We start from the raw sequence: 26,736 nt of genomic DNA, 5'->3' as shown, positions 1-26,736 counted from the left end.
TGGACGAAGCACTCTCGCGCGACCCGTAGCAGAGTGTGAAGAAAGAAAATCCCTCGCGAGACCTGGAGTTTGCCGCTCCTGACACAAGGAAGGGGCGTGGTAGCAAGCGGAGTCTTTTGCGTGAGGACACCTGCGTTAGAATTTGTTTGGGACCTTGTTTGTTTTGTAATGTAGGTTTTAAAAAATGAAGATGTAGCTTTCTGGGTCTCACGTCAGACTTACTGAATCACACTCTGTGGGGTTAGGCGGGAATATGAGGATGGCGGAGGCGGGGAGCTGTAGGATTTGATGGCGGACAGCGTTTTTTCTGCAACAGGTCTCTTGCTTCATGTGTTGTCTCATTTAATCATCACAGATAAACCTGTGATATGAGAAGGAGTAATCTCATTTACAGAGGAAAAACTGGGGATCAGAAATATTAAGTAATTTGTTCAAGATCTTACACCCAGATGACATCAAATCCATGTTCTTTTTGTTTCCTCGCCTGCCTCTTGAGCTGGAAGCTCTATTAAATGCTTTTCGTTTTTCTTTTCAACTCGGTTATACTAATTTTTACTCTCTGGCCAGTAGAGTGAGCATTAGTCTCATTTCACAATTGAGACAAAAAGGTAAATCACTTTCAAAAGATACAGTCAAGGCTAGGACTAAAGTCAGCCTCTGGACCCCCACCTAGTAACTCCATTAAAGCTTTCCTGTGTCCCAGTATTTAATGCGAAAGCTTCTGGCAAAGCATTGCTATAAAATTGAGAGATAAGAAAGAAATGAAGATTTAAGTTTTATGTAGAACAAAGTGTACCATTTGTCACGCAAGGAAAGCAAGGAGGTGTTCTCATTATCTACTGTGTAACAAACCACCCCAAAATGTATAGCTTAAAACAACAGCTCTTTTATTTGCTCATTTTTCTGCAGTCTGGGTTGGGATTAGCCCAACCATTCTTGTTCTGTACTTGCTGTTGATGGTAGCATCAGCTGGTGGCTGGTTCAGCTGGAGTGGCTGGGCTCCCCTCTCCCTGTAGTCTCAAATTCTCTCCCTCTCCCTGTGACCTTTCCATATAATTTCTCCAGCAGAGTAGCCAGATTTCTTACATGTTAGCTCAGGGCTCCCAAAAGGGCAAAGTGTAAGCTGCTAGGCTTTCTTAAGGCTTAGGCCTAGACTGGTGCTTTCATTATTCACTCAATTCTATTTGTCAAAGCAAGTCAAAGGGCCAGCCCAGATTCAAGAGGAGGGGACTATGCCAGGATACACTACAGTACTGCAAACCATGGTTCACTGGATCTACCAATGAACAGAACACCACAGAAAGTTTTTTGTCTTTGGTTGGTAGTGATTTTGGTACTGGTTATTTTCACAGTATTTAGTGCTTGCTTCTGGAAAGGTAAAAGAGAAAATGGCATTGGAGGTATGACTGTAGGGTTGTAAGTGGATTATATTTTAGATGCTGGCAAATTTCTCTATCTGCTCCAAACAGAGATCCAACTCCCCCATGGGCCAAACCAGAGAGATTCTAGCTCTATAGCCAGGGAATATCAGCTTTAATCATGCCCCCAACCACATACTAACCCTGTGATGTTGGACAGTTTACTTAAACTGTTCAAGCCTGGGTTCGTTCAATATTGCCAAACAGGTTAGTAATCTCATAGGGTTGTTGTGAGAATTAAATCAGATAATACATATAAAATAGCATAGTTTCTGGCACATAGTAAGCTATCATTATTATTATTATTATTCCTTATAATTTCTTTGGTCAGTTTCCATTTTTAAAAATTATTTCATAATGATAAAACTTGTTCATTATAGAAAATTTTGTAAAAATTTTAAATAATACAGGAGACTATAAGAAAGCAAAAATTAGGGGCACCTGGGTGGCTCAGATGGTTAAGCGTCTGCCTTCGGCTCAGGTCATGATCCCAGGGTCCTAGGATCGAGTCCCGCATCAGGCTCTCTGCTAGGTGGGAGCCTGCTTCTCCCTCTGCCTCTCTCTCTCTCTCTCTCTCTCTCTCTCTCTGACTCTCATGAATAAATAAATAAAACATTTAAAAAAAAATCTATAAAAAAAAAAAAAGAAAGCAAAAATTATCTAAAATCTCACCACCTAGAGCCAATTACCAAAATTTGTTAACCTTACTTCCAGATCTCTATATGAAATATATATATATTTATATGGATCTATAACTAAAATTTTTTATAGAAATAGCATATATTTTTTTCTCAGATATAAGTCTTGGAGGTTGTCCTACCTCAATTAATATATATATATTTTTAAAGATTTTATTTATTTATTTGACAGAGAGAGACACAGCGAGAGAGGGAACACAAGCAGGGGGAGAGGGAGAGGGAGAAGCAGACTTCCCGCGGAGCAGGGAGCCCGATGCGGGGCTCGATCCCAGGACCCTGAGATCATGACCTGAGCCGAAGGCAGATGCTTAACGACTGAGCCACCCAGCCGCCTCTGTATTTCTATATCATCCTTTGTGATGGGAGCATAGTATTCCATTGAATGGATGTGCTATTATTTTTAAAACTAATTTCCCTATAGGTGGGCATAGATTGGCCTATTCCTAAAATTATGGTACAATGATAAATACATCTCATTTAAAAAAATTTTTTTACATTAAATGAATATTGTTTAGAGACTCCACTATTTTGTGGAGATTAGTAACATATTCAACATCTGCCTCTTAGGGCTTATCTCTCTGACTTACCCTCAAATCCCCAAGAATTTAATCTTGTAAGAGAAGTCTGTCCAACTTCAATACCCCATCAATGACAGTATAGGCGTTCAATTAGTCTATTACATCCTTTGCTTTTTGCTGCTGCTTTGTAGTAGGAAACTGATTCTGCACATTTGGTGGGTAATGCTGCTAATTCTGAAATGTTGCATAGTTGCTACCAGACCTGCTTTCAGCATCAGCCATTGCCTGGGCTGAAATCAACCTTGAGGGCATCATCCTGAACTCCCACTTTACTGAAGTTAACGATTTCAAAGAACTTGTTACTCTACCCTGCCACTCTCCTTTGGCCGGTGCCAGCCAGACAACATCCACAGGTCTCTCTAACTTCATGTCTTAGAGAGTAATGATTGAGTATCAATTCCTTATACCCCAGAAGACCATGACTTACTTATGTAAATGTATTCAGTTCTTTCTTGGGGACTAAGTTAGTTTGTCAGAGATCTAATGGCCACCTTAATTAATTCACAAAAGCTACACTCTAATTCCAAAACAATGACTGTTTCTCAGCCTACATTTACATAACTGAGAGAGCTACTCAAGTGATGCTTTATATTTTTCATTTTATAAATAATGCTGTGGGGCACCTGGGTGGCTCAGTTGATTGAGCATCTGACTCTTGATTTTGGCTGGGGTCATGGTCTTGAGGTGGTGGGATTGAGCCCTGCATTGGGCTCCACACTCAGTGGGGAGCCTGCTTGAGATTCTCTCTTTCCCTCTTTCTCGGCCTCTACCTCCTAACCCCCTGTGCCACACATGCACTCTTTCTCTCTAAAATAAATAAAAGAGTCAGACGCTTAACTGACTGAGCCACCCAGACACCCTAATAAATCTTTAAAAAATAATAATAATAATGGGGCACCTGGGTGGCAAAATTGATTAAATATCAGATTCTTGGTTTCAGCTCAGGTTGTGATATTAGGGTCCTGGGATTGAGCCTGGTGTTAGGCTCTGCGCTCAGTGTGGAAATCTGCTAAAGTTTCTCTCCCTCTCTCTCTGTCCCTCCCCCCAACCGTGCACACTCTCTGTTTCTGTCTCTCAAATAAATAAACAAATAAATCTTTAAATAATAATAATAATGATAATAGTGCTAAATTCTTTAAAGACTTGAAAATAAATTTCAAAAATTAATACCTGGTGGAAGAACTGGATCTAAATGTACATCTGACTACTCTCCTTCCTGTTCCAAGTCTCATAAAACAGAGTATATTAATTTAAAAAACAAGAAATTCCAAATAGGACTGAACACCCAGAAAGAGTGCCACTGACAGACCAGAAACTTTGAGGATACTCTGAAAAAACAGGACACAAATAGGAATAACAACTGAAATGCCAAGAGATTTTTATAGGAAACTACAGATGATTTTGAAATATATCTGGAAAACAAAATGTGCAAGAACAGCTAATTTTTCCAGTTGGAAAAAAAATTATACCACACATAAAATAAAGCCCATATGGATAATAAACAAAATATTTATGGAAACAAAATCAACTATAGAAGTGTTAGAAGAATGTAGAAGAATGTTTTTTATAAAAAGAATAGGGAAGGTCTCCTAAAGACACAAAACTCAAAAACCATAAGGGAAATGATTGCTAAATTTGATTATACAAAAATTTAAAAATTCAATATAATAAAAAATACTACAAATAATTGACAATGAGCAGGGAGAAAATATTTGCAATATATATAACAGTTATTATCCAAGGTACATTCTCAAACAATGTCAAATCAATAATAATCCAATGTTAAAATGAACAATGAATATGAAAAAGAAATTCACAAGAGTATACATAGTAAACCAATGAATATATATGAAAAAAGGCTCAAATGCATAAGTAATCATAGAAAGGCATAGTTAAATAACTATACCATTTGTAACACATCATATTAATAAAAATAAAAAATATTGATAAGGATGCCTGGATGGCTCAGTCTGTTGAGCATCTGCTTTTGGCTCAGGTCATGGCCCCAGGGTCCTGGGATCAAGTCCCACGTCGGGCTCCCTGCTTGGCTGGGAACCTGCTTCTGCCTCTCCCTCTGCCTGCCACTCCCCCGGCTTGTGCTGTCTCTTGCTCTCTCTCTGACAAAAATAAGTAAATAGAATCCTTTAAAAATATATTGATAATGTCCAATTATGGCAAAGGTTAGTTGTTAGTTAGCTTTTGCTGTGTAACAAGCCATCCTAAAACTTAGTGGCTTAAAACAACAGCATTAACTATCACTCACAATTCTGTACATCAGCTGGGCAGTTATTCTGGTTCACTGATCTCTGCAGTTTGCTGGAGGTTAAGCTGGGGCTTGGATGGTCTAGGATGACCTTATTCAAAGGCCTGGCAGTTGGCAGGCTGGTTGGTCCAGGGTCAGGGTCAGCAAACTACTCCCACTGGGCCAAATCTGGCCACACCTATCTAGTTACATATTGTTTATGGCTGTTCTCACAACACAGCAACAAAGTTGAGTCGTTGCAAGAGAGGCCGCATAGCCCAAAAGCTGAAAATATTTACCATGTGGCCCTTTACGGAAAGTCTGCCAACCCCTGGTCTAGGAAACCCAAGCTGGGAGTACTTGTCTCTGCTTCACAGTTTCTCACGATCCATTAGCATACACTGGGTTTACTCACAGGGCAGCGACATTCCAAGGGAGTGAGAAAGTAAGCTGCAATCGCTCTTAAGGCCTAGGCCAACCTAAATGCAAGGAGTGGGGAAACAGAATTCACCTCTGGGCAGAAGGAACGGCAAAGAATCTATGGCCAATTGTAATTTATCATAGCTAGTATAAATTGCCTTTTGAAGCCTCATTTGGAAACATACATATTAAAACCCAAAATATCCAGGCCAAGAATACCTGTGAAAGGAAGAAACTGATACCAGTGATTGCTTCTGGAGTGAAGAACTAATGACTGGGAGACACAAATAGGAAGAAGACTTGCTTCACAATAGCACTGATTTTGTACCTTTTGAATTTTGTACTAAGGGTATATTGAGAAAATAAATAAATATGTAGATATTCTTCTAACCAGCAATTCAATTTTTTTAAGTTCTGTCCCAAAGAAATACATATTTACAGTGAGGTTGAGGTAGGTACAAAGATGTTCGTTGTTACATTGTTTATTATGGAATGCTATGTAAGTGTTATAAATAAATACATCGATAAAACTCCAACATATAAAATAAGGACAAAGGAAATTGTGAAACAGTAAGTTCAGTTTGATACCACTTATATAAAGCAAAAACAAAACACATATTTAATATGAAAATATAAACATAAAAGTAACCAGAGTGAAAGCTCTGGAAGGAAAAACTAAACTAATAGTAGTGGTTAACTTGCAGAAACTGAATTGGAATGTTAGAGGTGGGGCATGAGAGTTTTAAATGTTTTTTCTGCATCACTTAAGTATTTTACAATGATAAGATATATTTGTATAACTTGAAAGTAGATCTGAAATAATAAAAAGAAAAAGGAAAGAAGACAAAATCAGGTTTGCCAAAAAAACACAGCTTCAGGTTACCTGGGTGGCTTTGTTGGTTAACCTGCCTTCGGCTCAGGTCATGATCCCAGGGTCCTGGGATCGAGCCCCACATCAGGCTTCTTGCTCAGTGGGGAGCCTGCTTCTCCCTCTCCCTCTGCTTGCTGCTCTACCTGCTTGTGCTCTCTCTCTCTCTGTCAAATAAATAAATAAAAAAGTCTTAAAAAAAAGAAAGAAAGAAAGAAACGACAGCTTGGAAGGGAAAACAATGTTAGATAATAGGAGATAAAAGAGATTTAGGGCGCCTGGGTGGCTCAGATGGTTAGGCGTCTGCCTTCGGCTCAGGTCATGATCCCAGGGTCCTGGGATCGAGTCCCGCATCGGGCTCCCTGCTCAGCGGGAAGCCTGCTTCTCCCTCTGCCTCTCTCTCTCTCTGTCTCTCATGAATAAATAAATTAAAAAAATCTTTAAAAAAAAAAAAAAAAAAGAGATTTAGAAGATATATCCAGAAGCTCCAACTCTGTTTAGTAGGAGTTCCAGAAGGTAAAAACACAGAAAAGAATAGTGGAAGAAAAAAAGGAATAATGGAAGAAAATTTCCTAAAGCTGAGAATGATAAAAGTCTTGAAATTGGAAGAGTTCATCATGTACCAAACTGAATGAATTCTAAAAGGCCAAGTTGTTAGGATGAAGTCTAGTCCAATATGACTGGTGTCCTTATTAGGAGAGGAGAGTAGGGTCACAAACAATGCAGACAGAGGAACAACCATATGAGGGCACAGCAAAAAGACAGCCATCTGTGAGCCAAGGAAAGAGGCCTCAGAAGAAACAAAATCTCCCAGCACCTTGACCTTGGATTTCTAGCCTCCAGAATTGTGAGAAAATAAATCTTTGTTGTTTAAACTACCCAGTCTGAACACTCTGGTTTCTCTTCAGATCGCATAAATCTTTTGCCTTTTTAAACTACCAGTCTGTGTTTTTTTGTTTTGTTTTTTGTTGTTGTTGTTGTTACAGCAGCCCTAGCAAACGAATGCAGCTACTTGGTTGCATTTTTTATTAAGTATTTTATTCTTTTTGTTGCTATTGTAAGTGTAATTGTTTTCTTAATTTTCTTTTACTTATTTTTAGTGTATAAAAATGCAACTGTTTTTGCATGTTAATTTTGCATCCTGAAACTTTGCCAATTTTTAAAATTCATTCTAACAGTCTTTTGGTGAATCTCTAGGGTTTCTACATGTAAGATCATGTTATCGGTCAATATAGCTCATTTTACTTCCTTCTTTCCAATTTGGATGCCTTTTATTTTTTTTTTTAAGATTTTATTTATTTATTTGACAGAGAGAGACACAGCGAGAGAGCGAACACAGCGGGGGGAGTGGGAGAGGGAGAAGCAGGCTTCCCGCGGAGCAGGGAGCCTGATGCAGGGCTCGATCCCAGGACCCTGGGATCATGACCTGAGCCAAAGACAGATGCTTAATGACCAAGCCACCCAGGCGCCCCTTTGAATACCATTTTAAAAATTGTGTTTATTGTGGTGAATTACACATAACATAAAATTTGCCATCATAACCATTTTTTTTTTAAGATTTTATTTGACCGAGAGGTAGCAAGAGAGGGAATACAAGCAGGGGGAGTGAGAGAGGGAGAAGCAGGCTTCCCGACGAGCAGGGAGCCCAATGTGGGGCTCAATCCCAGGACCCCAGGATCATGACCTGAGCTGAAGGTAGACTGAGCCACCCAGGTGCCCCTCATCATAACCATTTTTAAGTGTTCAGTTAGGTAGTGCTAACTTTGAACATTGTTGTGAAACAGATCTGGAAGTTTTGCAATTTGCAAAACTAAAACCATTAAACATCACCTCCCCTCTTCCTCCTCCCCCAGGCATTGGTAACCACCATTCTACCTTCTGTTTCCATGAATTTGGCTATTTTACATAGCTTATATAATGGAATCATACAGTATTTGTATTCTTATGACTGGCTTATCTCATTTGAATACCATTTTAACCCATTGATTTGGATTGTCCTCTTAGTAATTTATTAGTTCCCACATATGCTTCGGTTTATTTCTAGACTTGTTTTCCTGACCTGTCTACCTATTTCCACACATGTACACATTTGTCTTAATTATTGTAGCTTTCTATTTTCTAACTCTTCTCTCACAGGTTTATGCTTCCAAATAAACTCTAGAACCATTTTGTGAAGTTTTCTACAAAAATCCTTTGGGGATTTTTTTTTTTATTGTCATTACATTAAATATACAGATCAAGTCTGAGAAGATCAGCATCTCCACAATATTGGCTCTTCCATTTGTATTTAATAAGACTTCATCCAGGCATACAAGACAATTCATAGCAGAGTCCTTCCTTTTCCAGCCATGTTTAGTCTCCTTCCAGTCAAACTCCCTAAGAATCTGTTTTCCAAATGTACTTCATGCTCTCTTCTGACTCTCTTTCTTTGCTCAGGTTGGTCTTTCATCCTGAAATGTCTTCCTCTTCTTCTCACAATTTCTATTGGTTCACATCCTACTCGTCCTATGTCCCGTCACAAACTGCCACATCACCCAAATACTTCCTGATTCCTCCATCCAGATGTGACTTGAATCTCCCTAGCCAAAAAAAAGTGTGTCTTTATTAAGGTACCCACCCCAATTTTCTCTCTCTAGTTACTTGTGTTCTTCTCTTATTGGTCCACAATCAACAATTTTGCATTAACGCAATAGGTTTCAACAAAGAGTATACATCAGAATCCAGGGTTTTTTCTTAAAAAGCCACATGCTTCGATCCCATTTCAGGAAATTCTGACTTGGTAGGCCTGAGGTGGGGCTCTGACATCAATATTTTGCATGCATATACTTTTTTTTTTAAAAGATTTTATTTATTTATTCATGAGAGACAGAGGGAGAAGCAGGCTCCCAAGGAGCAGGGAGCCCGACGCGGGACTCGATCCCAGGACCCTGGGATCATGACCTGAGCCGAAGGCAGACGCTTAACCATCTGAGCCACCCAGGCGCCTTTGCATGCATATACTTAAAATTCTCCATAGGTACTCCTTGAACCTCTGGTTGAGAACCACTGTTTTTAGCTAAACTTCTTGAACTCGTGAATATCCTATATATGTGGCTATTGTCCTACCGAGTTTTGACTCCCTGAGTGCAAGGCCTGTGTCTCATTTGTCATTGCACTCCTCCCCAAATACACAGCCCAGTAAAGCCTGCCTTGAATCAAACCTGGACTGGCATTAAATGGCAGTGTTGCTTTCCCTATTTCCCTTACTACCACACCACCTACTGCTGGCCGCGGTCACCAGCCCACCACCCTCCCTTTGCACCCTACAGCCCGAATACTTCAGTGGGCACAGGAAAAACAGGAGAAATGCCAGCCCTATGGGCATCCATAGCTATAAGCCTGGTGCAGGAACTCCGGGAAGCCGGGCCCCAGAAAGCAGGCAAGACTGGATTTTGCGTAACATGTAACTGGGCTACTCCTCTGAATCTTGGTCTTCTCATCTGCCAAATGAGAGCAACAGCAGGAGCCGCTCCTACTTTCCAACGATAGTGTGAGGCTCAGAAAAAAAAAGAGCAATGAGTGTGCTTTCACATGGCCCGCCAATATACACATGGGGGGGGGGGGTCCCAGCAGCTATTAGTGCTTCTGTGCCAGGCCTCCTACCACAGGCCTCCACCTCTGCTTCGAGTCCCGAGAGTGAGCTCTGGGTCTCAAGGGAGGCAGTTCTCTCACACAACCATTTCTTCTGTATCCACCCACCGTCCACTGAGAGCCTATCATGTGCCAGGCTGTTGGGGACACAGTAGTGAAGGACCAGCCCTGCCTTCAAGGACCCCAGAGGCCGACTGGAGCCCGAGGGAGGGACGCAGTTTGGATCCTTTGTCCGCCGTTTAAAATGAAGACCAAGCAACTTCGCAAGCAATCCCAGACTAGGGGAGGAGGCGAGTGAGTAAACCGAGCCCTGTGAACAGAGGGTTAGCGCCAAGCCCACAGTGTGCGCTCTAAGCGAAGGGTGCGGGCAGGGGTACCTTGGGGCGGTGCTGTCCTGGGTTTTCCGACGCCCCTTTGATTCCCGCGACGTCTACAGCACCCCGGGCTCCTCCAGGCCCCGGCTTTCTCCGGCCCCCGCTGCCTGCGCACCACCATGTCCCAGCAGCCTCCGGCCTCCGCGCCCCGCGGCCCTCGAGCCCCCAGATTCCCGCCTCCTCCGGCCTCGGTGCCGCCCCGCGTCCCGCGCCGCGCTCCGGCCCCCGCTCTTCGATCCCCGCGTGCCCCGGGCCCTCCCGCCCCCCCCCAACCCCCGGCCCCTGTCGCCCGGGCGCCGGCCTCCTTCGCGTCGCTGGGGCGCGGTCGCGGCGGCTCGCAGCCCGGGGCCGCACGGGCCCCGCTCCCTGGCGGGGTTCCGCGGCGGGCCGGGTGCACTAGGGAGGCGAGCGGAGGCGCAGGAAGGCCTTGGAACGGGGCCTGCCACCGAGTAGCGCTCAATAAATATTAGAGAGTATTGCTTTTTCCCGAAATCCTCTCCTACCTGCTCTGGCTCCATTATGCTTAATGCAACTGCTCATTCCGGGAGCAGAACTTTCCCCCCAAATAGCAGATCTGAGTGTGCAATGGGCTAGGCACTGCGCCTGGGGCTTATAAAAACGTTATCTCTTCTAATTTTATTTTACTTTAAAGATTTTACTTATTTATTTGACAGAGAGACAGAGATAGCAACAGAGCACAAGCTGCCAGGAGAGGGAGAAGCAGACTCCCCGTGGAGCAGGAGCCCGATGCGGGACTCGGGACTCAATCGCAGGACCCTGAAATCATGACCCCAGCCGAAGGCAGATGCTCAACCGACTGAGCTACCCAGGCGCTTCTATCTCTTCTAATTTTAACAAGTCCTGGATAAGATGGGGGCTGTTATTTGCCCCATTTTAGTGAAGAGGCAAGTGAAACAGATTAAGAATTCTGTGCAAGGTCTGGCTGCAAGGCAGTGAAGGAACCGGAACTCTAATCTGTCTGGCTCCCACGCGCTTATTTACCACCACAGTGCACTGTCCTCCCCAGCACCGCTGCAGGTCCTGTGTGCCTGGGTCTCAGGGCCAAGTGGATTTTAGGCCCTGGAAGAGTGGAGGGAAAACATGCATATTGGGTGGTTATTCTTTGAAAAAAAAAAAAAAAGTATTTTCAACTCAAAACACATCTCTTTTCTTTTTGATAAATTTTTTAAAGGTTTTATTTATTTGCCAGAGAGAGAGCACACAAGCCGGGGTGGTGGGGGGGGGCAGCAGGCAGAAGGAGAAGCAGGCTCCCTGCTGAGCAAGGAGCCCAGGATCATGACCTGAGTGAAGGCAGACACTTAACCAACTGAGGCACCCAGACGTCCCAAAACACATCTTTTATCATTTAAGCAGCTTGAATTGGGTGTTCTGCTACAACCCGATGTATCCTTATTGAGACAAAATTATATAAGATAAAATTCACCATTTGATCATTTTAAAGTGTACAATTTGGTGGTTTTTCAAATATTCACAATGTTGTGCAACCATCAGCAGAACATTTCATCACCCCCCAAAAACTCCATACCCATTAAGCAATCCCTCCCCATCTCCCCCTCCCACCAACCCCAAGCAACCACCAATCTAGTTTCTGTTTCTATGGATTTACCTATTCTGAACATTTCATATAAATGGAATTATACAATATGTGACCTTTTGTGACTGGCTTCTTTCACTTAGGGCAACATTTTCAAGGTTCATCCATGTGGTAGCATTGATCAGTACTTTATTCCTTTTTTTATAGTTGAATCATATTCCATATGGATATGCCACATTTTTCTAACCTTCATGGACATTTACCTTTTTTTTTTTTTTTGGTTGTTGTGAATAAATGATGTTGAACTAGTCCTGTACAAGTTTTTGTTTGAACACCTGTTTTCAGTGCTCTTGAGTATATTCCTAGGAGTGGAAATGCTGGTTCATGTAGTGACTCTATGTTTAACTTTTTAGAGTTACTGCCTGCATCATTTTACATTCAATCAGCAGTGTATGAATGTTCCAACTTTTATTATGAGAATAGTGAGTGTAGGGGCACATGGTAGCTGAGTTGGTTAAGTGTCTGCCTTCTGCTCAGGTTGTGATCCCAGGGTCCTGGGATCAAGCCCCACATCGGGCTCCCTGCTCAGCGGGGAGCCTGCTTCTCCCTCTCCTCTGACCCCAACTCGTGCTCTCTCTCTCTCTCTCTCTCTAGTGCTCTCTCTCTCTCAAATAAATAAAATCTTTTTTAAAAAAGGAGAATAAGTGCAGTTTAAAAAAAAATAGTGCTACAAGGCTTATGGCAAAATACAACAGTATTTACCCAATCTCCTGTCTCATTTCCAAGAGACAGACACTTGCAACTCTTTTAACTGTTTTTTTCCCCTCGTTTTTCTCCGTATTTTAAAGTAATATGCACATGCTATAGTTTCATAGTTTATCAGTTTTAAGTGTTGTGGTGACTTACAGTACTCTATATTTTCTTTCTTCTACAATTTTTTGGTTTTCCTGAAACTATCAGCTTTCATATTTTCATTTGCTTAGTTTTCTATATGACTGTTTCCTTTCTGTGACTTTTCCCAAATACTCCAAAAAATCTGTCACATGACTGTCAATAGGTTTCCCACACACTCAGACACGGTTTGAAGCCTTTGCTGGTTCCATTTGCATTTTTAAATCTGGAGGCATCTATCCCACAGCCCCCTCCTCCTGCCCCAACTTGGACTAACTGCACCCTCCTAGGGCCTGTACACAGCTGGGCCCTGCTGGACCTACCCTCACCAGTGTCCTGGGTTGGATCTCCAGTTTCCAGGGTTCATGGCTTTCTCTTTCATGTTGTACATCCTCATTTTGCTAAAATGCATCCTCTAGGCATATTCTAAGAGTGTTTGGGAAATTACATATTAGAGTTCTTATATGTCTCAGGATGTCTTTATTCTACCATTACATATGCTAGGCAGTTTAGGATAAATATAGGAATCATTTTTCCTGATTATTTTGTATTTTCTTTCCTTTCTCTCTCTTTCTTTTAAATAATCTCTATGCCCAACATGGGGCTTGAACTCACAGCCCACGATCAAGAGTCACATGATCTACTGACTGAGCCAGGCAACCCTGTTTTGAAAGCAAAGTTTCTTGGTCTTCTAATATGCAATGTCTCTGATAGCAGCCCAAATGCCACTCTGATTCTTAATGCTTTGTCTTTGACCTGTTTTTCCTTTTTTCTCTTCGGAAGCTTTTAGGATCTTCTCTTCATTCTTGGTATTCTGAAAAAAAAAGTAATAAAAACTAAGTAAAAAAAAAATTCATCCGTGGTGAGGACAAATACCTGCATTATTTTTTTTTAATTTTTTTATTGTTATGTTAATCACCATATATTACATCATTAGTTTTTGGTGCAGTGTTCCATGATTCATTGTTTGTTCATAACACCCAGTGCTCCATGCAGAACGTGCCCTCCTCAATACCCATCACCAGGATAACCCATCCCCCTCCCCCCCTCCCCTCTAGAACCCTCAGTTTGTTTTTCAGAGTCCATCATCTCTCATGGTTCGTCTCCCCCTCTGACATACTCCCCTTTTCTTCCTCTCCTGTTATCTTCTTCTTTTCCTTTTTTCTTAAAATATGTTGCGTTATTTCTTTCAGAAGTACAGATCTGTGATTCAGCAGTCTTGCACAATTCACAGCGCTCACCGTAGCACATACCCTCCCCAATGTCTATCACCCAGCCACCCCATCCCTCCCACCCCCAACCACTCCAGTAACACTCAGTTTGTTTCCTGAGATTAAGAATTCCTCATATCAGTGAGGTCATGTGATACATGTCTTTCTCTGATTGACTTATTTCACTCAGCATAACACCCTCCAGTTCCATCCACGTCGTTGCAAATAAATACCTGCATTATTAAGCAAAATCATTAGGGGTGCCCGGGTGACTTAGTCGGTTAAGCATCTGACTCTTGTTTTTGGCTCAGGTCATGATCTCAGAGTCCTGGGATCGAGTCCCGATGCTTAGCGCAGAGACTGCTTGAAATTCTCTCTCTCCCTCTGCCCCTCTCCCCACTTGTGCTCATTCTTTCTCTCAAATAAATAAATAAAATCTTAAAAAACAAAAGCAAAATCATTAAACAACAGTTTGTTGTGCTAGCCTTTTTGTGAACTCTTTCGATCTAGAAAGCCAGGTTCTTCAGCTATGAGAAAATTTCCTGTAGTATTTCCCTTGATAATTTAAAGAGATTCTTGTTAGCAGGGCTTGTAGAATAATCCAAGCCAATTCCTTTATAAATATCCAGCAAATGCTTCTGGATGTTTCTGTGTTCTATTGTGTTTTTCTGATTATAAACATAATGCATGCTTATGTAGAAAATTCAAATACCAGAAACTGTAAAATTTAACACACTTTTTAAAGATTTGCTGGAAGTGGAAAGGAAATAATAGCAACATGAAGTCACTGTGAATAGCTGCATAGCATTCCATTGGAAAGATGTGCCATTATGAATTTGGTTTATGAATTTATGAATTGTTCATAAAGAGGCAGCAATTTTCGGTTTCTCGTTACTGTAAAGGATGCTGCGATGCGTGTCTTGTACACACACATGCTTCAGCTAAAGTGATCTCCTTATCCCTTCTGCCCTGAGGGACAGTGGAGGTAGAGGAAGGGTCATGGAAGGATGAGAATCAACTTGGCCCTCATGGAGGAGCTGTTGGGAGACTGTCTGAGCGTTCGGAGAGGCCCTTGGCCTGACCTCCCTAACAGCAGTGCTTGGAGCAGTAGCTCTTAAACTTCGACATGCACATGGATCATGTGAGGAGTGTGTTAAACAGCAGTTCCTAAGCTGCACCTCAGAAAGTCTGATTCCATCTGCAGAGGGTTCTGAGAATCTGCATTTCTAACAAGCACCCCAGCTGATTCCGATGGAGGCGGCCGTTGGGCCACACTTGGAGAAACACTGGCAGAGAGTAGACGGAGGCGTGGGGGGAGGTAAAGAATAATCACCTAAGAAACAGGAGAGACTGTGGGGGCTGATAGGGAGGAAAATGAATTAAGCATCTTCAGTCACCCCAGGAGACCAGGCTTCAGTGTGCTTAGGGTTAGGGCAGAACTCACAGATTTACCAGCTGGCCTTTGTTCTCCAAAAGGAGCCAGTGATTCTGATAGTCACATAGATAAACCTCAAGTCCCCCAGTCTATCCATAAACTTATATTTCCTCCCTTCCCTGTGGTCAGTGTTATCAGTTAGGAACACAAGGATACATAGAAACATCTCAGCAAGTTCACCCCAGGGCTCTGGCTGGGAAAGGTGGGAGCCACCGTAGGTCATCAGCAGAAGTAGCCAAGGTTAGGGATGCTGCTAGAAAGTGGGAGAACAACACCAAGTCTTGGAGAGGATGTCATGTGACAAGAACTCTCATAAGTGGAACATAAATTGGTCCGACCACTCTGAAAAACAATTTGACTCAATAATTCCACTCCAGGGTATATACCCCAGAGAAACTCTTACACTTGGTATAAATATCCGAATGTTCTTAGCAGCATTGTTGAAAACAGCAAAGAACTAGAAAGAATCCCAAAGTCCTTGGATAAAAAAGTGGAAAAATCAGTTGTAGTGTATTCACACAAGGATGAACGAACTGTTTACATGTCAGCATGGAAGAATCTTAGAAACAATGATAAGTGAAAAAAGTAATTCATAGAATAAATACATTCTTATTAAATTTAAAAATAAAACTAAACATTATACTGCGTGGAGATTTATGTATGAAAAAGTAGAAAGAAAAGCAAAATATTGTGGGACAAATTCAGAATAGTGGTCACCTTTGGGTCAGGCAGGAGGTGAAACATTTGAGCACGGGCAGTGTTCTAGTTCTTAAGTGGGTGGGGAGCTCACAGGCATTTGTTTTATTATTATGCATGTGACTGTATATACATAACAAATTCTATTTTTTTTAAGATTTTATTTATTTATTTGACAGAGAGAGACACAGCGAGAGAGGGAACACAAGCAGGGGGAGTGGGAGAGGGAGAAGCAGGCTCCTCAGTGAGCAGGGAGCCCAACGTGGGGCTCGATCCCAGGACCCTGGGATCATGACCTGAGCTGAAGGCAGACGCTTAACGACTGAACCAACCACGCGCCCCTACATAACAAATTCTTATGGCTATATCAAATATTTCAAGATAGAAAAAATAGAAAGAAAATTAAAATCTCCTGGCCGCTGCTGTGGTTTCTCAAAGTTATTTATCCTTTGCACCCACCCCATCTCTCCTCCTACAGGCACTATGGACCAGGAGGTAAGATGTCAAGCCTGAAGAGGCCAATAGAAGCTTGTAAAAATCCACCTCCATCTCACCATTCAGAGACTGGGGCAAGCACCTATTCTGCCCACTTCCCAGTCTGTGTCTCATAGACTGTACCTGTTACTAAGTAATGGCCTCTGATTGTATGGTTAGCTAATATGGCATTTTTCTGCAACAACAATACTGCGCTAGGGACATTGTTTTCTGAACAAGCACAGCATCTTAGCAGTTGCTTTTCCTTGTCCTAATGCATCCCTAGCACCCACTCTTTTCCATTCCCCAGTCTCACATCTGGCTGGGTCATCAGACTTCCTTTTGCATCTCAGGTGATGAGCTTCTTTGGCTCCCTTCCTCACTGCCTCTGAGCTCAGCAGCAGGCCTAGGGCTGTCTTAGGCCTTGAAGGTTCTCCCTCCGCCATGTTTCCTAATTCAAAGACCTTTGGATTAGGGACAGAGCTCCTGAGGTAAGGTTTTGCCTTGACCAATGCAGCTGAATGGATTAGGATTCTAAATAGGTGAGTTCCAATCCCCCACATCCCTCGTCTGACTGTGTGACTTGGGGTGGGCCCCTCATTCCCACAGAGCCTATGGTTTGCCTAAGAGACGGAAAATATTGTCTTTTGGGATGTTGATAATGTGCAAGGACCATTAAGGGGTAGAAAGGAACTTAAAGTTCATCTAGTTTAACCCACTTTTTTTTTTTTAAGTTTTATTTATTTAAGTCATCTCGGTACTCCACGTGGGGCTTGAACTCATGACCCCGAGATCAAGAGTCACATGCTCCTCCGACTGAGCCGGCCAGGTGTCCCTTAACTCACTTATATTGAAGATGCGGAACTAAGACTAGGATGGGGAGGAGACCTGGATGGGCCAGGAATGATTTAATGGCAGAGTAGGACCCAGGCCTCCTGTCTTTCCATTACCTTGTGTCCCTGTTGCTTGCTGAGGCATGGGGGTGAGAGAGGGGGACACACAGCCGCCTGGTCCTGCCGCAGGTGCATCCAAGGCCAACACATCCAATTCTTAGATGTTGCTCTTGAAATCGCTGATGAGGCTGATGCTATCTGGGGGCGGAAGGAGCCTGCCCCACCTATCAGCTGGTCCACTGCATAATCTGGCAAGCTGAGGCCTGAGGCTCTTCCCACGGTAGGCCCAGCTGTAGAGAGGAAAGGTCAGGATGCAAAGAGTGATAGAAAGTTGGGCACCACTCCTACTCCTCCCTGCAAGGGCCAGAGAGGCCGGAGGAGGGGCAACAGGGGGTGGCAGCTCTCTGCCAGAGTTGAAGCGGGCAGGGCTAGTCCTCCTGCTCACCATCAAAGGCGTCTTCTCTGTGTGGGAGGGAATTTGCAGACAAGGTAGAGAGGAGGAGGAAGAAGCTTTTGGCTTAGTCCTTCTCTCGGCTCATGAGTTGAGAGTTTATATATGATACGGAGAAATGGGAGAAAATGAGGCAGAGAGCCGAGCTGCCCCATGAGGCTGCGAGTGGAGAGCCCAGTGGGGGCAGTGGAGACTGACTCAGTGCAAAGATGTCTGAGCTCCCATTTTGGTCCCCGGAACTGTGAGGCAGCAAATGGAGAGGCCAGGACTGCACATGACCTCTCGCAACCCTGACCCGCACACAGACTGTCATGCTTCAGCCTCTATCTGAAACGTAGCCACTGTTCAGGAATTCCATCAAAGGCCCCTGAGCAACCCAATTAGACTTTTTAAAAAAAATTATTATTTTTTTAAGATTATTATTTATGCATTTGAGAGAAAGAGAGCACAAGTGGGGTGCGGGGGTGGAGGGGCTGAGGGAGAAGGAGATTCCCCACTGAGCAGGGAGCCTGATGCGGGGCTCAATCCCTGGACCCCAAGATCATGACCTGAGCCAAGGGCAGACGCTCAAGTGACTGAGCCACCCAGGCGCCCCTAAAAAAAATTATTTAATGGTCATATACAAGACCACATGACTGTAATACAAAGGGGTGTTTTTTCATTTAACATTGCAATATATACAGCAAATCTGGGCCGGGTCTTATGATCTGAACACAGGTATTTAACCTTTTCCATGCTGTTTATGTCTACAATGGACAGAAGTCCTATAATTGAGGCCATGCCTTTCGGTGACTAGAGAAGCCTTTGTAACTGCCACAACTTCAGCCCTTAAATTCAGTTGCGTAAGAAATAGAGCTGGGGGCGGGGTTCCTCATTCTTATGAGTTATATGCTGTTTTGGAAGAGCTTTTTATTGGGGGTCCCATCAGGCAGTGGTCCCCACAGGTCACAGTGGCCCTGTCAAGCTGTAACTTGGTGACATGGGACTCTGTCTCTGGATGCAGTGAGCTGCCACATCCTCCCAGAGGAATCACAGACTCACAACCCTCTTCTCTTTCTTTCTTTCCTTCCATCAGCCTTGGGGGAAATATTAATGTAGCGTTGTCAAAATATTTTATTATTTTTTAAAAGATTTTATTTATTGAGAGAGAGAGAGAGAGAGAGCGAGCGAGAGCGGGGGAGGGGCAGAGGGAGAAGGAAAGAGAGAATCTCAAGCAGACTCCTTGCTGAACACAGAGCCCGACGCCGGGCTTGATCCCATGACCCTCAGATCATGACCTGAGCTGAAATCAAGAGTCGGAAGCTTAACCGACTGAGCCAGCCAGTGCCTCCAAAATATTCTAAAAACAGACCTCTGATATGCTAACGTATGGATTTTTTAAAAAGTACATTAAATACCGAGATCTAGTGATGGATTTAATAACTTTATACTTTTGAAGTAGTGGTAAACATAAACAATATTTCAACATATTGCAGCAACCATAATAAGATATGAAAATCGCTGTTTCTGCTGGTGCCAATGCACAGGTACTATTAGTACAACAGTGGTTTGTTGCTACATACATAATTGAAGGAAAGACTATGTTTCAGATACGTATTAGTGAAAATAAAGATATAATTTTTTTTCCCATCCAAATTCAAGGGCCCCGGGTCATAAGAAACCATTATCAGAAGAAATCCATCTCTTCTCAATCCTTATTTCTTCAATAGGAGCCACAAACTATCCCTGAGACTAGTAGAACAACACCTACTATCGGGTGCCTGGGTGGCTCAGATGGTTAAGTGTCTGTCTTCGGCTGGGGTCATGATCTCAGGGTTGTAGGATCGAGTCCCGTGTTGGGCTCTACACTCAGCGCAGAGTCTGCATGTCCCTCTCTCTCTGCTTCTCCCTGGCTCAGTCTCTCTCTCTCTCTCTCTCTCTCTCAAATAAATAAATAAAATCTTTAAAAAAAGAAGTCCTACTATCTGCTTGAACAAAGGGGAAGAGTCTGTGTAGAGGTTAATATCTCAGTAAAATTTTCCATTTTACCTTCACTGGGGTTTATTTGCTCCTAGTTTGCACATAATCTTAATATACCTGATAATCTCTTTTCTTAACTCACAGAAAAATAGAAGCAGTACATTAGAAAAAGGGATTTGTAGCTGCTAAGAAAACACATTTGTGATACCTAAGGATACTGCAAACAGTCTGAAACGTAGGGAGATTTTTTTAAGGGAGACAAGAATCATAGAAAAATCATAGAAAATTGGATTAGTTGGTATAGAAGTAAGTAACTATATGTACTTTAATTTCCTTGATTGCTTCTCTGAGATTGCAATAACTGATATTCATCTCTATGACCCTATATTCTGAGGAAAAAATTAATAATGCATGCTTGTTAACCTATACTTAGGAAGAAGGATGTAAGAAAAAAGGATGTAAAATATTTAGCATGATATCTAAGCATGATATCTAAAACAGGCTCTCCTTGGAGTAAAGGGCATGGGGGGATTATGGGACCACTGCAGGAGGAGAACCTGTCTCAGTTCAGAGAGCAACATCAGTAGCAAATTACAGAGCATTGAGAACAGAGCCCAGGTGACTCCCATTCATCCAGTGGTGATCAGCAGGTTCTAAACCTCAGAATCCTGAAATCTTTTCCAATCAAAGCCAAATGTTCTTTTTTTTTTTTTAAAGATTTTATTTATTTATTTGAGAGAGAGAGAATGAGAGAGCACGAGAGGGAAGAGGGTCAGAGGGAGAAGCAGACTCCCTGCCGAGCAGGGAGCCTGATGTGGGACTCGATCCCGGGACTCCAGGATCATGACCTGAGCTGAAGGCAGTCGCTTAACCAACTGAGCCACCCAGGCGCCCAAAGCCAAATGTTCTTAACTTCCCCGTGGAACAGGGCCTGCCAGAAGGGGCACCAGCAGAGTTATTAAGGGCTGACACTGGAAGAGACTTCTGAAGTTGACTGGTTCAACACCTGCCTTTTACAGATGGGGAAACTAAGGCCCAAAGATAAAGTTAGTGTAAAATTAGCCTTGTTTCTTCCTTAAATATTTCAGTAGAATACAAATGATAAAGCCATCTGGGCCTGGAGTGACTTGTGGGAATGTTTTTAAGTAACGATTCAATTTCAATCATAAGTATAGAACTATGCATATTTTCCATGTCTTCTTGTGTCCATTTTGTAAGTTTTATTTTTTCTCATATTTGCCCATTTCAACAAAAGGTAGAAATTACTGGAATAAAGTTGTCCATAATATCATTTAAAAATATTTGTAGACTCTCTAATGATATGCATTTTTTTAATTCCCAATAATGGTTATTTTTTTTTTTAAAGATTTATTTATTTGAGAGAGAGAGAGTGTGAGCAGGTAGAGGGGCAGAGGGAGAGAGCAAATCCCAAGCAGAGTGCAGAGCCGAGCAGGGCTCGATCCCAGGACCCTGAGATCGTGACCTGAGCCAAATCAAAAGTTGGTACTTAACCGACTGAGCCCCACAGGTGCCTCCCAATAATGGTTATTTAAACATTTTCTCTTCTTGTTCTTGATAGTTGTGCCAGGGGCTTAGCCATTAGTCCTTTCAAAATACAAACATTTGTCTTTATTAATATTCTCTGTTGTATGTTTGCCTTCTACTTCATTAAGTTCTGCTCTTAATAATTTCTTCTACCATTTTCTTTGGGTCTAATCTGTCATTTAAAAAGACTTCTTGACATGGCTGCTTCAAACATTGATTCTTAGTCTCTCTTCCCTTCTAATATATGAATATAAACTTTCTGTTAGCATAGTTACATTCCACAAGTTTGGGTATGTCATATTTATATTAGCATTTAATTGAAATTATTTCCCATGTCCACTGGGAGTTCTTTGACCTATAGATTATTTAAAAATATATTTTAAAACTTTTATGCATACAGATATTTCTGAGTTAATCTTCCTGTTATTAATTTTTTTTTAAGTAGGCTCCATGCCCAGCATGGAGCCCAGTGCAGGGCTTGAACTCACGACACTGAGTTCAAGACCTGAGCTGAGATCAAAAGTCAGATGCCTAACTGACTGAGCCACCCAGGCACCCCTCTGTTATTCATTTTGAGTTTTATTACACTGTGGTCAGTGAAAATACTCCATATGATTTAAATACTTTAAAATTTGTTGATACTCAAAAATATTGTCACTTTACTCATTTTGGTACATGTTTCATCTGCCTAATATGTACTAATTTGTATTCTGCAATTGTTGAGTGTTTTACATATGTTAAAGAAATCAAGTTTTTTAATTGGTAAAATATTTTATAACTTATATGTGATTACCCATTTGCTTGTTCTTTGGTTACTAAGAGAGGGGTATTTTTTTTAAGATTATTTGTTTATCAGAGAGAGAGAGAGAGAGAGAGAGAAAGAGCATAAGCAGGGGGAGGGGCAGAGGGAGAAGCAGACTCCCTGCTGAGCAAAGAGCCAGATATGGGACTCAATCCCAGGACCCTGGGATCATGACCTGAGCCGAGGGCAGGTGCTTAACCGACTGAGCCACCCAGGCATCCCAAGAGAGGGGTATTAAGACCTCCCATTATGAGTGTAGATTTATCAGTTTTCACTTTCAGTTGTATTAATTTTTGCTTGCTGTATTTTGAGACTATATTATTAAGAGCATAGAAATTTAGAATTGTTATATTGTTCAGATAGTTGACTATTTCATTATTATGAAATATGGAATTATGAATTACGAACTTATCTCTAGTGATGCTTTTTGCCTTAAAGTCTACTTTGTCTGATAGTAAGATAGCTACACCAGGTTTTATGGGTATTGTTAGCATTTGCATGGTGTACCTCTTTTTTTATTTGAAGATCAGTGCACAACTTCAGTTTCTTTTTTAAACATGTAAATTAACTATGTGATCCAATTAGCAAGTACAACAGATAATTAAAGGCATTTCCCCATTTTTTAATGCTTTTTATTTATTTATTTAAAAAGATTTTAAAGTAAACTCTGCACCCAATGCGGGGCTTGAACTCACAACCCTGAGATCAAGCATAGCATAGTCCGGGTCCCTGGCACAGTTGATTAAGTGTCCAACTCTTGGTTTCAGCTCAGGTTATGATCTCAGGGTCTCAAGACCAAGCCCCGCATTGGGCTCCATGCCCAGCAGAGTCTGGTAAAGTTTCTCTCTCCTCTCCCTCTGCCTCTCCCCGCACTCGCTCCCTCTCTCAAGCTCTCTCTCCCTCTAAAATAAATAAATCTTTAAAAGAAAAAAAAGAATAGCATGCTCAGCTTACTGAGCCAGCCAGGCACCCCTGCTTTTCTTCTTTTAAAAATTGTTTAGTTTTTTGGATGCCTGGGTTGCTCAGTCAGTTAAGCGTCTGCCTCTGCTCAGGTCATGATCCCAGAGTCCTGGGATCGAGCCCCGCATTGGGCTCCTTGCTCATTCTCCCTCTGCCTGCCGCATCCCTCTGCTTGTGTTCCCTCTCTCTGAAAAATAGATAAATAAAATCTTTAAAAAAGTTTTTAAAAATAAAAGTTATCTATTTTTTATTTTTAATTGTGGTAGAATACACATACCATAAAATTTACCATCTTAACCATTTTTACCTCTGTTTCATCACCTTTATTTTTTATTTATATATATTTTTAATTGAAATATAATTAACATATAGTGTTATATTAGTTTCAGGTGTATGATATAATGGTTCAACAACTCTATACATTTCTCAGTGCTCATCAAGATAAGTGTACTCTTAACCCCTTTCATCTGTTTCCCCCATTCCCCACCCACCTCCCCTCTGGCAACCACCAGTTTGTCCTCTGTAGTTAAGTCTGTTTTTCTGTTTGTCTCTTTTTTCTTTGTTCATCTGTTTTGTTTCTTAAATTCCACATATGAGGGAAACCATATGGCATTTGTCTTCCTCTGACTGATTTATTTCACTTAGCATTATACCCTCTAGGTCCATACCTATAGCAAATGACAAGATTTCATTCTTCTCTATGGCTGAGTAATGTTCCATTGTGTATATATACCACGTCTTCTTTATCTGGTCATCTATTGATGGACACTTGGGTTGCTTCCATATCTTGGCTGTTGTAAATACTGCAATAAACATAGAGATGCACATATCTTTTTGAGTTAGTGTTTTCATTTTCTTTGGGTAAATACCCAGTAATGGAATTACTAGATCAGATGGTAATTCTATTTTTTTCATTTTTTGAATAACCTCTCTACTGTTTTCCAGTGGCTGTACCAGTCTGCCTTCCCAATAGCGCAGAAGGGATCCTTTTTCTCCACATCCTTGCCAACACTTGTTATTTCTTATGTTTTTATTTTAGCCATTCTGACAGGTATGAGGTGATACCTTATTGTGGGTATTTTTTTAAGTTTATTTATTTATTTACTTATTTAAATAATCCCTACACCCAACGTGGGGCTCTAACTCATGAGCCCGAAATCAGATTTGCATGCTCGTCAGACTAGGCCAGCCAGGTGCCCCTCATTGTGGTTTTGATTTGCATTTCCCTGAGGATCAGTGATGTTGAACATCTTTTCATGTGTCTGTTAGCCACCTGTACATCTTCTTTGGATAAATGTCTGTTCATGTCCTCTGCCCATTTTTAAAATTGGATTGTTTGTTTTTTGGTGTTGAGTTGTCTATGTTCTTCATGTATTTTGGATATTAACTCCTTATTGGATATATCATTTGCAAGTATCTCTCCCATTCACTAGGTTGCCGTTTTGTTTTGTTGATGGGTTCCTTGGCTGTGCAAAAGCTTTTTATTTTGGTATAGTCCCAATAGTTTAATTTTGCTTTTATTTCCCTTACCTTAGGAGACATATCTAGAAAGATGTTTCTATGGCTGATGTCAAAAAAATTACTGCCTATGTTTTCTTCTCAGAATTTTAGTTTCAGGTCTCACATAAGTCTTTAATCCGTTTTTAGTTTATTTTTATGTATGCTGTAAAAAAGTGATCCAGTTTCATTCTTCTGCATGTGGTTGTCCAGTTTTCCCAGGACCATTTGTTGAAGAGACTGCCTTTTTCCCATTGTACATTCTTGCCTCCTTTGTCATTAATTAATTGACCATAAATGCGTGGGGTTATTTCTGTACTCTCTGTTCTACTCCATTGATCTATATGTCTATTTTGTGCCAGTACCATACTGTTTTGGTTACTACAGTTTTGTAGTATATCTTGAAATCTGGGACTGTGATACCTACAGCTTTGTTCTTTTTCAAGATTACTTCAGCTTTTTGGGGTCTTTTGTGGTTCCATACACATTTTAGGATTATTTGTTCTAGTTTTGTGAAAAATGTTGTTGGTATTTTGATGGGGATTGCCTTAAGTCTGTAGATTGATTTGAGTAATACAGATGTTTTAACCATATTGGTTCTTCCAATCCATGAGGATGAACATCTTCCCAGTTTTTGTGTCATCTTCAATTTCTTTCATTGTTTTATAGCTTTCATCTTAATCTTTTTTTTTTTAAAGATTTTATTTATTTGACAGAGAGAGACACAGCAAGAGAGGGAACACAAGCAGGGGGAGTGGGAGAGGGAGAATCAGGCTTCCCACGGAGCAGGGAGCCCGATGCGGGGCTTGATCCCAGGACCCTGGGATCATGACCTGAGCCGAAGGCAGACGCTTAACCACTGAGCCACCCAGGCACCCCTCTTTTTTTTTTTTAACAGAATAAGGCCTTTGATTTTTTTCTTACTCAAAAGAGCTTCATTTTTTTTCTTTTCTTTTCTTTCTTTTTTTTTTTAAGTAGGCTCCATGCCCAACATGGGGCCCAATGTAGGGCTCGAACTCACAACCCTAAGATCAAGACCTGAGCTGAGATCAAGAGTTGGATGCTTAACTGACTGAGTCACCCAGGTGCTCCAAAAGAGCTTCATTTTTAAATTTAGCTTTCTGACTCTGTGTTTATACCTTCAATACTTTCACAACAATTTTCTGCTCCTCAATAAGGAAAGCACACTTGATCCTGTCACGAACACATTTAGCACACATGGAACCACCATAGGCCCTGCTGATGTATTTTTTCATTTTAGACAACCTCATAAGAACTGTAGGTGTCACTGCTCCTTGAACTTGGCCTGGGCACACACCACAGTGGATTTTGGTGCTTTCCCAACCTTCTTAGTATAAAGGTAAATGATTTTATTACCAAGGGTTCTAGACAGCCTAGTTTTGTTAGAGGCTGTATCGTAGGACAAACTATGATGGTATGTCAAACACTGGACCATTCTGAATGCTGTAGATGCCGTCCCCAGAAGAGTCACCTTAACCATTTTTAATGGTTCAATGACATTAAGTACCTTCACATTATTGTGCAACCAATCTCCAGAACTTTCATTTTATAAACTGAAACTCTTTACCCATTAATGCCCCTTCTTCCTCCTCCCAACTCCTGACAACCACCATTCTATCTCTATGAATTGCACTATTCTAGGTACCTCATATAAGAGGAATCATACAATATTTGTATTTTTGTGACTGATTTATGTCACCTAGCATAATGTCCTCCAGGTTCATTCATATTGTAGAATGTGTCAGAGTTTTCTCCCTTTTTTTTAAGGCTCAATAATATTTCAGTGTGTGTGTGGGTGTGTGTGTGTACACACCACATTTTGCTTATCCATTCATCTGTTGTGAATAATGCTGCTATGAACATGGGTGTACAAATATCCTTTTGAGACCCTGCTTTTAATTCTTTGGGTTATATATCCAGGAGGAGAATTGCTGGATCACATGGTAATTCTATTCTTAATTTTTGGAAGACCCACCATAATGCTTTCCACCATTTTATATTCCTACCAACCGAGCACAAGAGTTCCAATTTCTCTATATCCTTGCCAACATTTGTTTTCTGTGTTTTGGGTTTTTTAATAGTAGCCATTCTAATGGATGTAAGGTGCTGTTTCGTTAT

At 41.5% G+C, this 26,736-nt stretch overlaps 1 long non-coding RNA gene and 1 pseudogene across 1 annotated transcript; one reads left to right on the top strand and one right to left on the bottom strand.

Annotated features, from left to right (window-relative positions):
* Nucleotides 1–9,825: 9,825 nt before the first annotated feature.
* LOC141370390 (uncharacterized) lies at nucleotides 9,826–11,376 on the top strand. Its single transcript, XR_012374385.1, has 2 exons — nucleotides 9,826–10,148; nucleotides 10,905–11,376. It is a non-coding gene; the product is annotated as an uncharacterized lncRNA (long non-coding RNA).
* Nucleotides 11,377–25,661: 14,285 nt separating this feature from the next.
* On the bottom strand, nucleotides 25,662–26,053 carry LOC112808455 (large ribosomal subunit protein eL34-like; annotated as a pseudogene).
* Between the last annotated feature and the right edge of the window lie 683 nt (nucleotides 26,054–26,736).

This window comes from Callorhinus ursinus, unplaced genomic scaffold (assembly GCF_003265705.2).
Source record: "Callorhinus ursinus isolate GAN/ISIS: 27379988/994484 unplaced genomic scaffold, GSC_fseal_2.0 scaffold34, whole genome shotgun sequence".
NCBI classification, from domain to species: Eukaryota; Metazoa; Chordata; class Mammalia; order Carnivora; family Otariidae; genus Callorhinus; species Callorhinus ursinus.
The sequence above is the reverse complement of the archived record's forward strand: the minus strand, read 5'-3'. Positions and strand labels throughout refer to the sequence as shown.